Source organism: Stomoxys calcitrans, chromosome 5 (assembly GCF_963082655.1).
Source record: "Stomoxys calcitrans chromosome 5, idStoCalc2.1, whole genome shotgun sequence".
Classification (NCBI taxonomy): Eukaryota; Metazoa; Arthropoda; class Insecta; order Diptera; family Muscidae; genus Stomoxys; species Stomoxys calcitrans.
Window position 1 is genome coordinate 122,599,700 of NC_081556.1, and position 12,210 is coordinate 122,611,909.

Genomic DNA, 12,210 nt, shown 5'->3' on the forward strand with positions numbered 1-12,210 from the left:
CATGTGTCGGTCCACTTGAATGCCGTGAAGAAATTTCAATTGCTTCCATGTGGTTTTTGTCGACTTCCGTTTCTTCCTAATGAGTGTTTCCTTTGGCTTGCACAACAGGAATCGGATATTCCCCAGCAAAGCCAAAGTAATGGCCAACGGATATGGTCGATTATGGACTACGAGAATGCATGGAGAAAAAGCGGAGAAATTGAAATGTTTGAAAACTTGCGGTATATCCATTTCCATCATAAAAGTAAGAGATTGTGGTATAACAGAAGGAAAACTGGTGAACCTGAGCAAATTATGTGCAATGCGAAGTAACCGGTATTGGCAGCAGTAAAAGTGGATATATTTGCATTTAAAGTTATAATGAGTACGAAAGAAAATGGATGACCAACAGGATGCTTTGCTTGGAAAATTCAATACAGAACAATGGTAGGAAAATTATTAACATTTTTAAATTATAAATTTTCCAAGAGGTTCTATGGGGAACCAAGTAAAGTGCAAAAGTAAAATTAAGCACATGTAAATTTGCCCAGAATCATTGCATTGATTGGAGGCCACCATAGCGCAGAGGTTAGCAGAGGTCCGCCTATGACGCTGAATGCCAGGATTCGAATCCTGGCCAGACCATCAGAAAAAATTTTCCGCGATGGTTTTCCCCTCCTAATGCTGCCAGCATTTGTGAGCTACTATGCTATGTAGAACTTCTTTCCAAAGAGTTGTCGAACTGCGGCACGCCGTTCGGACTCGGCTATAAAAAGGAGGTCCCTTATCATTGAGCTTAAACTTGAATCGAACTGCACTCATTGATGTGTGAGAAGTTTGCCCCTGTTCCTGAGTGGGCAAAATTGATGGATAGCTGGGATGATTCTCTAATATCTATGAGTGTTGTCCGCTATAAATTTGAACTCTCTTTTAGGTAAAGTTTACTAAACACAAAATTTCCATAAACATTCCAATACGGAAGAGGGAACACTTTTCTTATATCAATGAGTGCAGTCCGATTAAAGTTTTAAAGAAAAGGGGCCTCTTTTTTTATGCCGAGTCCGAACGGAGTGCCGCATAGCGACACCTCATGGTAGAGAAGTTTTAACATGGCAGAATAGCTCACAAATGTAAGGGCATAACCACCGCTGAACCTATTTCCTGATGCTCACGCAGGGATTTGAACCCAGACGTTCGGCGTCATTAAGTTAGGTTAGGTTGAAAAGAGGGTGCAGATATTAATCCGCCCCATGCCACTATGGACATACACCTAAGCCAGTAATCGGCTTGTTGTGCGCTCTAAAACCTATAAAGTAACCTCTAAACAGAAAATTTTAAGTTAGGAATTCCCTGCTACTTACAAAATCCTTCATTGTTTTCACTGCCACTCCCCTAAGTTGGATCATGTCTGATATTGTGTCTCCACCTAAGTACCGGCATGTGATGCACGCGAAAGCCGGGAAATGACAAAGAAAATGCTCCAACGTCTCATCATCTTCCTCGCTTGCAGCACCAATTTTAGATTAGTGAGCTCGTAGTCCCATGCATCCCGTTATGATACCAATAGCTATACTAACCTCCTTTTTACTTCCTCTCAGTAATAGCCTCGTCTTCTAAAGATCTGAATCCCCCCCATAGGATTTTCGCCGTCCTACCGAGCCTTTCGCTGTTCCACAATGTTGCATGCGCATTCGTCGCCCACTCCCTTAACTCGGTCTGCGTCGACCCGAAAGGCTTTGGGTTAACCAAGTTTATTGACGGCAGTACTCTGGCCTTTACCGCCAAATCGTCTGCCGTTTCATTTCTCCCTTACTCCGTTATGGCCCGGCATCCAAACGATGCGGATTTTGCCATCCTCAGAGAAGGCGTTAATCTCCTTCTTACACTACACTGGCAATTTTACAGTCGGTAAAGATGTTCACACTCGACGTCCTCGCGTTAGCACCACACCACTTCACGCATTCCGTGATCCCCCGGATCTCCGCCTGCAGGACCGTATTATGGTCAGGCAGTCTAAAACAGATGTCAGTCCCTGGGTTCTCAATGTAAACCCCCAGGCCCTCTCTGTCATCTAGCTTTGATCCATCCATGTAACATGATCTTCCAGATGGCAATACTAGGGTTCCGTCAGTCCAAGACTGTGCCGAAGGCAGCAGTGCGTCGCACTCGACTTCAAGCTTCATCTCAGGTATCCGATCGGAAACCTCTCCCCTTCCTTCCAGGTTTCCTATCGTCGCCTCGATTATACCGCGATGGTATGAGCTGCTCCCATCCTCAATCCATTCTCCCATCGCCTTAAGTCTCATAGCCTTAGTGACTGCCGCACACTTAATTTTTATGTCAATGGGTCGGATATCTAGAATAGTCTCCAGTGCCCTAGTGGGCGTGGTCCTCTGCCTATGCGAAGACAATATGTTCTCTGAACCTGTTGTATGGTCCTTATGTTGCACTTTTTCTCCATAGCAGTCCACCAAACTACTAAAGGCGTAAGTAAGTATTGGTCTAATCACGACCCTGTAGAGCCAGTGGACTATCCTAGGATTCAGGCCCCATTTCGTGCCTATAGCCTGTCCACATAGTGCCCAACATCTGTGAGCCTTCTCAGTACGCTCCTGAATGTGACACTTTCAATTCAGTTTCCTGATCATACCAGTATTTGACATTGTCAGATATCGAAATCGTCTTATTGAGGAAACGTGGTGCGTTAAATTGGCCCACCTTGGATTTCTTCATCATGGTGTCCACAATACGTTCCATGATTTTGAGTAGAAAGGACGTAAGGCTTATGGGTCTGTAGGTCTTTGGTGTCGCATAACTTACCTTGCCGGGCTGGGGTATAAACACCACCATTGCCTCCTGCCAGGCTTTCGGAGTATATGAAAATCCTAGACACGCTGTGAAAATTTTGGCCAAGCGAGGTGCCAGATAGTCTGCCTCTTTCTGCAGTAACGCCGGAAATATTCCATCAGGTCCGGGTGACTTAAATGGTTTGAAATAGTAACAAATATTTAAAAAAACCATGACATATTGTTTAAAATTTGATTTTATTTTTATGCCCTCCACCATGGGATAGGGGTAAACTAATTTCGCCATTCTGTTTGTAATACCTCGAAATATGCGTCTAAGACCCCATAAAGTATATATATTCTTGATCGTTGTGACATTTTAAGTCGAACTAGCCATGTCCGTCCGTCTGTCCGTCCGTCCGTCTGTCTGTCGAAAGCACGCTAACTTTTGAAGGAGTAGAGCTAGGCGCTTGAAATTTTGCACAAATACTTCTTATTAGTGTAGGTCGGTTGGGAGTGTAAATGGGCCAAATCGTTGCATGTTTTGATATAGGTGCCATGTCAACCGGTCTTGGGTCTTGACTTATTGAGCCTCTATAGGGCGCAATTCTCGTTCGATTTGACTGAAATTTTGCACGTAGTGTTTTGATATCACTTCCAACAACTATGCTAAGTACGGTTCAAATCGGTCCATAACCTGGTATAGCTGCCATATAAACCGATCTTGGGTCTTGACTTCTTGGGCTTTTAGAGGGCGGAATTCTTATCCGATTTGACTGAAGTTTTGCACATAGTGTTTTGATATCACTTCCAAAAATTGTGCGATGTATGGTCCAAATCGGTCCGTAACCTGATATAGCTACCATATAAATCGATCTTGGGTCTTGACTACTTGAGCCTCTGGAGGGCGCAATTCTCATCCAATTTGACTGAAATTTTGCACGTGGGGTTTTGGTATCACTTCCAACATTTATGCGTTGAAATCGGTCCATAACCTGATATAGCTGCTATATAAACCGATCTGGGATCTTGAGTTCTTGTTTTGTGTTCTAGCCGGGCGTTCAGCGGACATGTTTACCTCGATTTACGTTGGCCTCCTATTCTTTATGGTTAAGAGCCAAGTCTTCGTTGGAAATATTCTTGTGCCCGTCTGTCCGATAGTATTAAATATACAAATACCCATAAAAACATAAGTTTTAAGCTGTTTAAATATTTGCTTTATTATTTATAGCATTAGATTGCTGGTAGTTGAATAGTTGCTTAATAGTTAAATAAGCTTTATTCATGTTTATTGAAACATCTATTCATGCTTAGTCAAATGTTCATTCATTTGAACATAATTGCTTTAGTAAATATGATTCGAGACTCACACTTTTATGACATGGAAATAATTTCATGTGCTCATGAAGTTATTTTTTAAAATCCTTTATTCCTAGAATTTGTTGATGTATTTGCATTTAAAGTTATATAAATTATTATATATGTTGCATTGCAAATTAAATTAGAAAAAAAGTAATGCTTAATTCAGCAAATTATAATGGGCTTTAAAAGAGAAAATAGAAAAAATTGTTATGATTTGCAGGACATACTAAATGTTGAATGAAAAAAGGTAATTTTAATGTAGTTATTTTAAAGTTTTATTTCCATATCTGAGTAATATGAAATTGGCAACAATGTAAGTAACCATTCCAGCCTATCGTGTTGGACTTCTGAGTTCAAATCTTAGCTAGAACGTGAGGAAAGAATTTTACCAATATAGTCATGTAATACTCCGTAAAATCATGTGGACAATTAACGGCTAATTTGCTCTGAAAACTGAGTGGGTATTGATGATGAAATTAAAGTTGAGATGGGCAGGCTGGGCTAAATAAACAGGATATGTGTCCTCTGGTTAGCAACGGATTACATTAGCCACCATGTAGTCTAGTAAAATATGAAGTGAGGAGGCTGTATCTTTCGGAAAGTAGTTGAGTCACAAGTACTCTGGTCTGTTGTAGGAAATTAACTTAATCAGGTTGTTGTTGTAAGCACAATTGTATTGTCATTGCCCGATTTTCGCGCATATCAGATACCGGCACTTAGGTGGGGACACAATACCACAGTACCAAACATGAACCAACTTAGGAGCATGGTATGGAAAACTTAGATTTTCATTTTTATACCCTCCACCATAGGATGGGGGGTATACTAATTTCGTCATTCTGTTTGTAACTACTCGAAATATTCGTCTGAGACCCCATAAAGTATATATATTCTTGATCGTCGCGACATTTTATGTCGATCTAGCCATGTCCGTCCGTCTGTCTGTCGAAAGCACGCTAACTTCCGAAAGAATAAAGCTAGCCGCTTGAAATTTTGCACAAATACTTCTTATTAGTGTAGGTCGGTTGGTATTGTAAATGGGCCATATCGGTCCATGCTTTGATATAGCTGCCATATAAACCGATCTGGGGTCTTGACTTCTTGAGCCTCTAGAGTGCGCAATTCTTATCCGATTGAAATGGAATTTCGCGCGACGTGTTTTGTTATGATGTCCAACAACTGTGCCGAGTATGGTTCAAATCGCTAGATAACCTGATATAGCTGCCATATAAACCGATCTTGGGTCTTGACTTTTTGAGCCCCTAGAGTGGGCAATTCTTATCCGAATGGAATGAAATTTTGCACGACGTGTTTTGTTATGATGTCCAACAACTGTGCTAAGTATGGTTCAAATCGGATCATAACCTGGTATAGCTGTCATATAAACAGATCAGGGGACTTGACTTCTTGAGCTTCTAGAGGACACAATTCCTATCCGATTTGGCTGAAATTTTGCATGACGTATTTTATTCTTACTTTCAACTACTGTGTCAAATAAGGTTCAAATCGGTTCATAACCTGATATAGCTGTCATATAAACCGATCTGGGATATTGACTTCTTGAGGTGGAGGGTATATGAGATTCGGCCCGGCCGAACTTAGCACGCTTTTACTTGTTGTGTTTACTTTTGATACCCACCACCGAAGGATGGGGGTATATTCATAAGCAGGATAAGTTCGAAGATGGGCTACATCGGACTATATCTTGAGATAGCCCCCATATAAACCGATCCGCCGATTTTGGGTCTTACGCCAATAAAAGCCACATTTATTATCCGATTTTGTTGAAATTTGGGGCAGTGAGATGCGTTAGGCCCTTCGACATCATTCATCAATTTGGCTCAGATCGGTTCGGATTTGATATAGCTGCCATATAGATTGATCTTCCGCTTTAGGGTCTTAGGCCCATAAAAGCCACATTTATTATCCGATTTTGCTGAAATTTAGGACAGTGAGTTACGTTAGGCTCTTCGACATCATTTATCAATTTGGCCCAGATCTGTTCAGATTTGGATATAGCTGTCATATAGATCGATACTCCGATTTAGGGTCTTAGGAACATAAAAGCCACATTTATTATCCGATTTTGCTGAAATTTGAGACAGTGAAGTTGCGTTAGACCCTTTGACATTCTTCTTCAATTTGGCCCAGATCGGTCCAGATTTTGATATAGCTCCCATATAGACCGATCTCTCGGTGTTAGGGTTTTAGGCTCATAAAAGCCATATTTATTACCCGATTTTGCTGAAATTTGGGACAGTAAATTGTGTAAGGCCCTTCAACATCTTTCGTCAATTTGGCCTAGATCGGTCCAGATTTGGATACAGCTCCCATATAGACCGATCTCTCGATTTAAGGTTTTGGCGCCTTTATTGTCCGAAATCGCTGAAATTTGAGACAGTGAGTTGCCTTAGACCCTTCGACGTCTTTCTTCAATTTCGCCCTGAACGGTTCAGATTTGGATATAGCTGCCATATAGGACGATGTCTCGGTTTTAGGGCCATAAAAGGCGCATTTATTGTCCGAAATCGCTGAAATTTGACCGATCTCTCGATTTAAGGTTTTGGGTCCATAAAAGTCGCATTTATTGTCCGATTTCGCCGAAATTTGGGACAGTGCGTTGTGTTAGGCTCTTCGACGTCCTTCCTCAACTTGTTCAAAATCGGTCCAGATTTGCATATAGCTGCCATGTAGACCGATATCTCGATTTAAAGTCTTGGCCCCATAAAAGGCGCATTTATAACCCGATTTCACTGAAATTTGACATAGCGACTTCTATTAGGCTTTTCGACATCCCTGTCGTTTATGGTTCAGATCGGTTTATTTTTAGATATAGCTACTAAAGAGACCAATATTTTGTTATACACAATTGAACAATAACTTATAGTTATTAGTATTTGGTCCAAATCGGAACATATTTCGATATAACTGCTATGGGACATAACGTATGCAATTTTTACCGAATATTGATGAAAGGTGGATTACATATGTACCCGAGGTGGTGGGTATCCAAAGTGGACGTGTCCGGTAGTTCCACCTGAGCTTCTTATAATAACCATGAATACCACACAAATCGGTGCTGAGAGTTCCAATCCGTGTTGTGCTCACAGTCATCCCGTACAGGGCTTAATCTCTTAATTAGGCTTTATGGAGCCTTATGGACCACAAGAACAGCATTTCCTCGGTACCAATCTTCCGGTTTCGTACTCTAGTGTATGTTGTTTAAATTGAGGAAGATTGACTGGACATATGAGCAGGTGACGTGTGTCGCGCGATCTCAGATTGCACGCGAGACACACATTCGGTACGTTGACACTAATCCTAGCCCAGTATAAGTTCGGACCGCTGCGTCTACCTAAATGTAGTCAAGCTACAAAAACTTTGTTTGTTTGTTCCACTTTCCAGACGAGTTCAATGATCGGAGATTTTCTTTGCAAATGGAAAGCCAGAGATCGCAACAAAGCAACCACTATGGGACCAAAGACGAAACTTTGGTTAGAAGACTTTTCAACCATATTAGGTGGGATGGCTACAAGGCCCGTGAGTTGGTATGTTGTATTTTAATCGTATTTTATTGCAAAAACGCCTCTATGATACAATTACCACATTAACCACGCTCGCCAATCCTGTCTATTAGCTGCACTTTTTCCCAATGCATGTGTTTTTGTGTAATGACAGACTTTTTTTCTGTGACAATTACACTACTTCCGTGGTACACATGATTCTGTGGATCTGTTGGAATTTGTATTGATGGCTTTGAACGCTAGACAACGGCAACGGCTCTCGCTGTTGCTCCGTGTGCCCAGGTTCGAATTCCGGCCGGGCTCTGCCGAATTTTTTTTTTTTTTCATTTTCAAGTTTTTTTTTACTATTAGGGCGAAGATCATTAAGTTTTACAATTTTTGTTTGTTTCTCTTTCAGGACGAGCTCAATGGTCGACGATTTTCTTTGCAAATGGTGTAAAATTTCGAGTTGATGCCCTAACAGGCTTGGGGAGGCCATTGCCAGATTGTCTTCAAAAGTAATGACAATCCACAAAATATACACTTTTGGGGTCTTAACATTGAGGATGTTACAAACGAAATGAGGAACCATTCCAAGGTTAAGGGTACAAAGTTTATCATTTAATTCAAATTTAGTTTAGCTGATTCAGATTTTCCCCTTTCCTATGCTTGCGGTGTAAGGCCAGATTTAAGTAAATTACTTTTGCACCCCTTATTGCCCCCAGCACGTGGAAGAGTTCAAGGTAAATACTTTTCAGAAATCTTTTCAAAATCCCATATTAAGCATAAACATTTGATGTTATTTATTTCCAATAAAGCAGAAATAACCCTACAATATTTGGATGAATTATTAAGCTATACCTTTTTCTCCCACCATTCGACTCGTAGATTGTGTGAAACCCCTTTTGCATGGGCAAAAACTCAAATCTAGGCGAACTGTAAACAGAAACATATTTATTAAAAGCCATCAACTAGTTTTGAAATGTGGGGGGATTGATCCTAGAGGGTCGGTCTTCTATTGTAGCTAGGGTTTTATTGGGTTGCCCAAAAAGTAATTGCGGATTTTTCATAAAGTCGGCGTTGACAAATTTTTTTCACAGCTTGTGACTCTGTAATTGCATTCTTTCTTCTGTCAGTTATCAGCTGTTACTTTTAGCTTGCTTTAGAAAAAAAGTGTAAAAAATATATACTTGATTAAAGTTCATTCTAAGTTTTATTAAAAATGCATTTCTTTCTTTTAAAAAATCCGCAATTACTTTTTGGGCAACCCAATATATACTTCTATTGTAGATTTCTCCATTTTCGAAATGGTGAGAAAGGATGTGACCTTTAAAGGCATATCCATTTTTATGAATTGCTGCTTTACGCTCTATTTAGTCTCCTGTCCATAAATGATTCTTATATTTTATGGTTCGATTATTGCCCTCCGAAGGAAAGGATAAAATTTATTATGAAATATGACAAAGTGCTTTTGCAATGTCTAAGTCCGCGTCGTGCGCCAGACAAATAAAATCGACGTACTTACAAACAGTTAGACAGGCGCACAAAAGTCAATGGAGGTTGGGAAACACTTCTGGGCTTTCAGTTTCAATTTCCCTAAAATGAAGGGGATGTCGAAGTCTTAGGTTTAAATGACCATCTTTCTCGTCAAAGGCTTTGTGAGTAGGCCATTTGTGTTGTAGGTAGGTAGTATCCTTTGTAATGTGTTTTGGGGCGAGGTGGAAAAAATATTCAAAATTGAAGTGTGCATACTTAATTGGTTCAAACAGACAGCCAGCCAACCTTTGTGTATATGCTTGCTCACTTACCCATTTGCATGTGTGGGCCTTACATACATGCTCTCATATTTCATCATTCAATTACGTGGGGCTTTTCACTTTCAATATGGAAAAAAAAATGAAATTCACATAAGCACTTTTCATTCATTCATTCATTCCTACACCCACCACATATCCAATGTACTAGCCTACATATTTCGCCTTTGTGGGAAATTTCTTCACTTTTACCGCAACTACTCTATCGTTCACCATTCTCTCACGCACTTACCCACTTTTGCCAACAATTGTTCTTTCCACCACTTGCTGCGAGTAAGTGAGCTGGTGAGTGGGTGACTGACTACCAACTGTATTGAAATGTGGACTTTGCTGCGTTTGGGAGGGTTGAGGTTTTACGAGTGCTTGGGGCTTCCTTTCAAATAGAATTTTTCATTTGTCTTTGCTGCCAATTCTTTTCCACATTTTTAATATCATATTTAGTTCGTTGTGGCAGCTCTTTGTAGCCTTTCCATCTGGGTGTGAGTGTGTGTGTGTGTGTGTGTGCGAGCGAGTCCTCATAAATTGAATGCGGTTGTTGCGGTGTAGTAGATGATTTGATTTTTTTTTTTTTTTAATGCAGTTTTATTACGACTGAGTTTGCACTCATCTAGTAATTTAATGTTAACAATACATATTCAATACTAGAATAGTTAACCTAGTATATAACATTTTAATGAGAAGTAGTTCAATAACTATACTCTAATTGTGTACAATCAAGGGAGTTTATGTGGCTAAATCTAAGGGTAAAGTTCTTTGAAGTCGCCTTGTGCTGGAATAGTTGCTGACAATATTGTTCAAGTCACTGTTTATATGACTTTGTAGCTTGAGGACATGTTTTTGTGCGTTGATATGAATTTCTTCAGCGATGGTTTTTACTCCCAAGTCCCGATGCAGGTCATTGTTGCGTATGAACCAAGGGGCGTTTACCATAGTACGTAGTATTTTATTTTGGGTCTTCTGTATAATATCCACCTCCTTCTTTGCAGCACAGCCCCACAGCTGTATGCCGTAACACCATATAGGTTTAATTGTTTGATTGTAAATCAGCAGTTTATTTTTAAGTGATATTCTACTATCCACTAATATCCAGTATACTTGACTGAATTTCATTTTAACTTCTTTGTTCTTTATCTTCACATGTTCTTTCCATTTTAGTTTTGTATCTAGGGTCATGCCAAGATATTTTGCCTTATTCACGAAAGGTACCACAGTGCCATTTAGATAAAGTGGAGTTTGAAGTATCTGTTTATTTGTAAACACAATGTGCGTTGATTTACTTTCGTTTAAATGCATTCTCCATTTTTTCATCCAGCTTAAAATACTGGAAAGAATAACTTGGAGCTTGTTTGTGGCTTCTTTTTCAGTGTCCGCAGTGGTGAGGACCGCCGTATCATCAGCAAAGGTTGCAATGGTTGCATCAGGAGATGTTGGAATATCTCTCGTATATAAGAGGTATAGTATTGGGCCTAAGACACTCCCTTGTGGGACACCAGCTCGAATTGGCCTCAGATTTGAGTATTGGGTTTCAATTTTTACTCGAAAGTGGCGATGGGTTAAGTAGGAAGCCAGAATTTGATAATACTCATGTGGTAGATCATTATGTAGTTTGCACAAAAGCCCTTCATGCCAGACCTTATCAAATGCTTGCCCAACATCCAAAAATACTGTTGAACAAACGCGCTTATCTTCAATAGCTTTTTCTGCTACATCTACGATGCGGTGAACCTGTTGAATGGTTGAATGTGCAGTTCGAAATCCAAATTGATGGCTTGGGATGAGACGTCTATTTGTTATTAGTGGTACAAGTCTCTTTAAGAGCAGTTTTTCGAATATTTTCGACATAACAGGTAGCAGAGATATAGGCCGATATGAGGTTATTTGATGGTCTGGTTTGCCAGGTTTCGGGATTATAATAATTTCGGCTACTTTCCATTCTAGTGGAACATACTGCAGTCGGAAACATGCGTTTATAATAAATAATAGATTTTTTAGAGCTGTAGCTGGAAGCTTTTTAAATATCTGTCCTGTTATTAAATCGTAACCAGGCGCTTTTTTAGCACTTATATCTTTTGCTATTACATTCTCCAACTCCCTTAGTGTGGCTGGTTTGATTGTGAGATGGTCCGATTTTTGGGTTTTGCTGGTACCTTCGTTATTAGATCTGTCTTCCAGTGGTTTAAATATATTATAGAAATGATCTGCAAATAATTCAGCTTTTTCATCAGCTTTACGAATCCATGTTCCATCGACGTTTTTGATTGGAGGCATTTTTGGTGAAGCTTGGTTGAATTGCTTCGTTGCTTTCCACAAACTGTAGTTGGTTGCTTTGGTTGAAGACAAGTTTTCTAGGTGCGACGACATAGTTTTATTTTTAGATTCACTTGTTAATTTCTTAAGATCATTAACAAGACGGTTTAAGGCGGCTTTATTTTCTGCCGTCCTTTCTCTTTGCCACTTCTTTCGTGCTTTTCTTTTCTTTGATAATAAAATTCTTATTTCTTTCGGAAACGTAGGCGTATGATATATTTTATTCAAATTTTGGGTAGGAGTACTTTCCCATGCAGAAATTTGAATGGCTTCAATAAATTTCGCTAGCTCTTCATCAATTTGGGCTTCTGTCTTGAGACTGGTATTTAAATGTATTTTCTCCGATAAAGTATATTTGAAAAAGTGCCAGTTTGTTTTTTTGTTTATAAGAAAATTTGGAGGATCCATTTCAATGGCGCTGTCACTTACAGTCAGTATTACAGCAGAATGATCAGATGA

At 39.8% G+C, this 12,210-nt stretch overlaps 1 protein-coding gene across 7 annotated transcripts in view; it reads right to left on the bottom strand.

The window, feature by feature from the left end:
* LOC106088042 (sodium channel protein 60E) overlaps positions 1-12,210 on the bottom strand; it is a 542,226-nt gene that overhangs the window by 248,970 nt on the left and 281,046 nt on the right. The window lies entirely within an intron of this gene.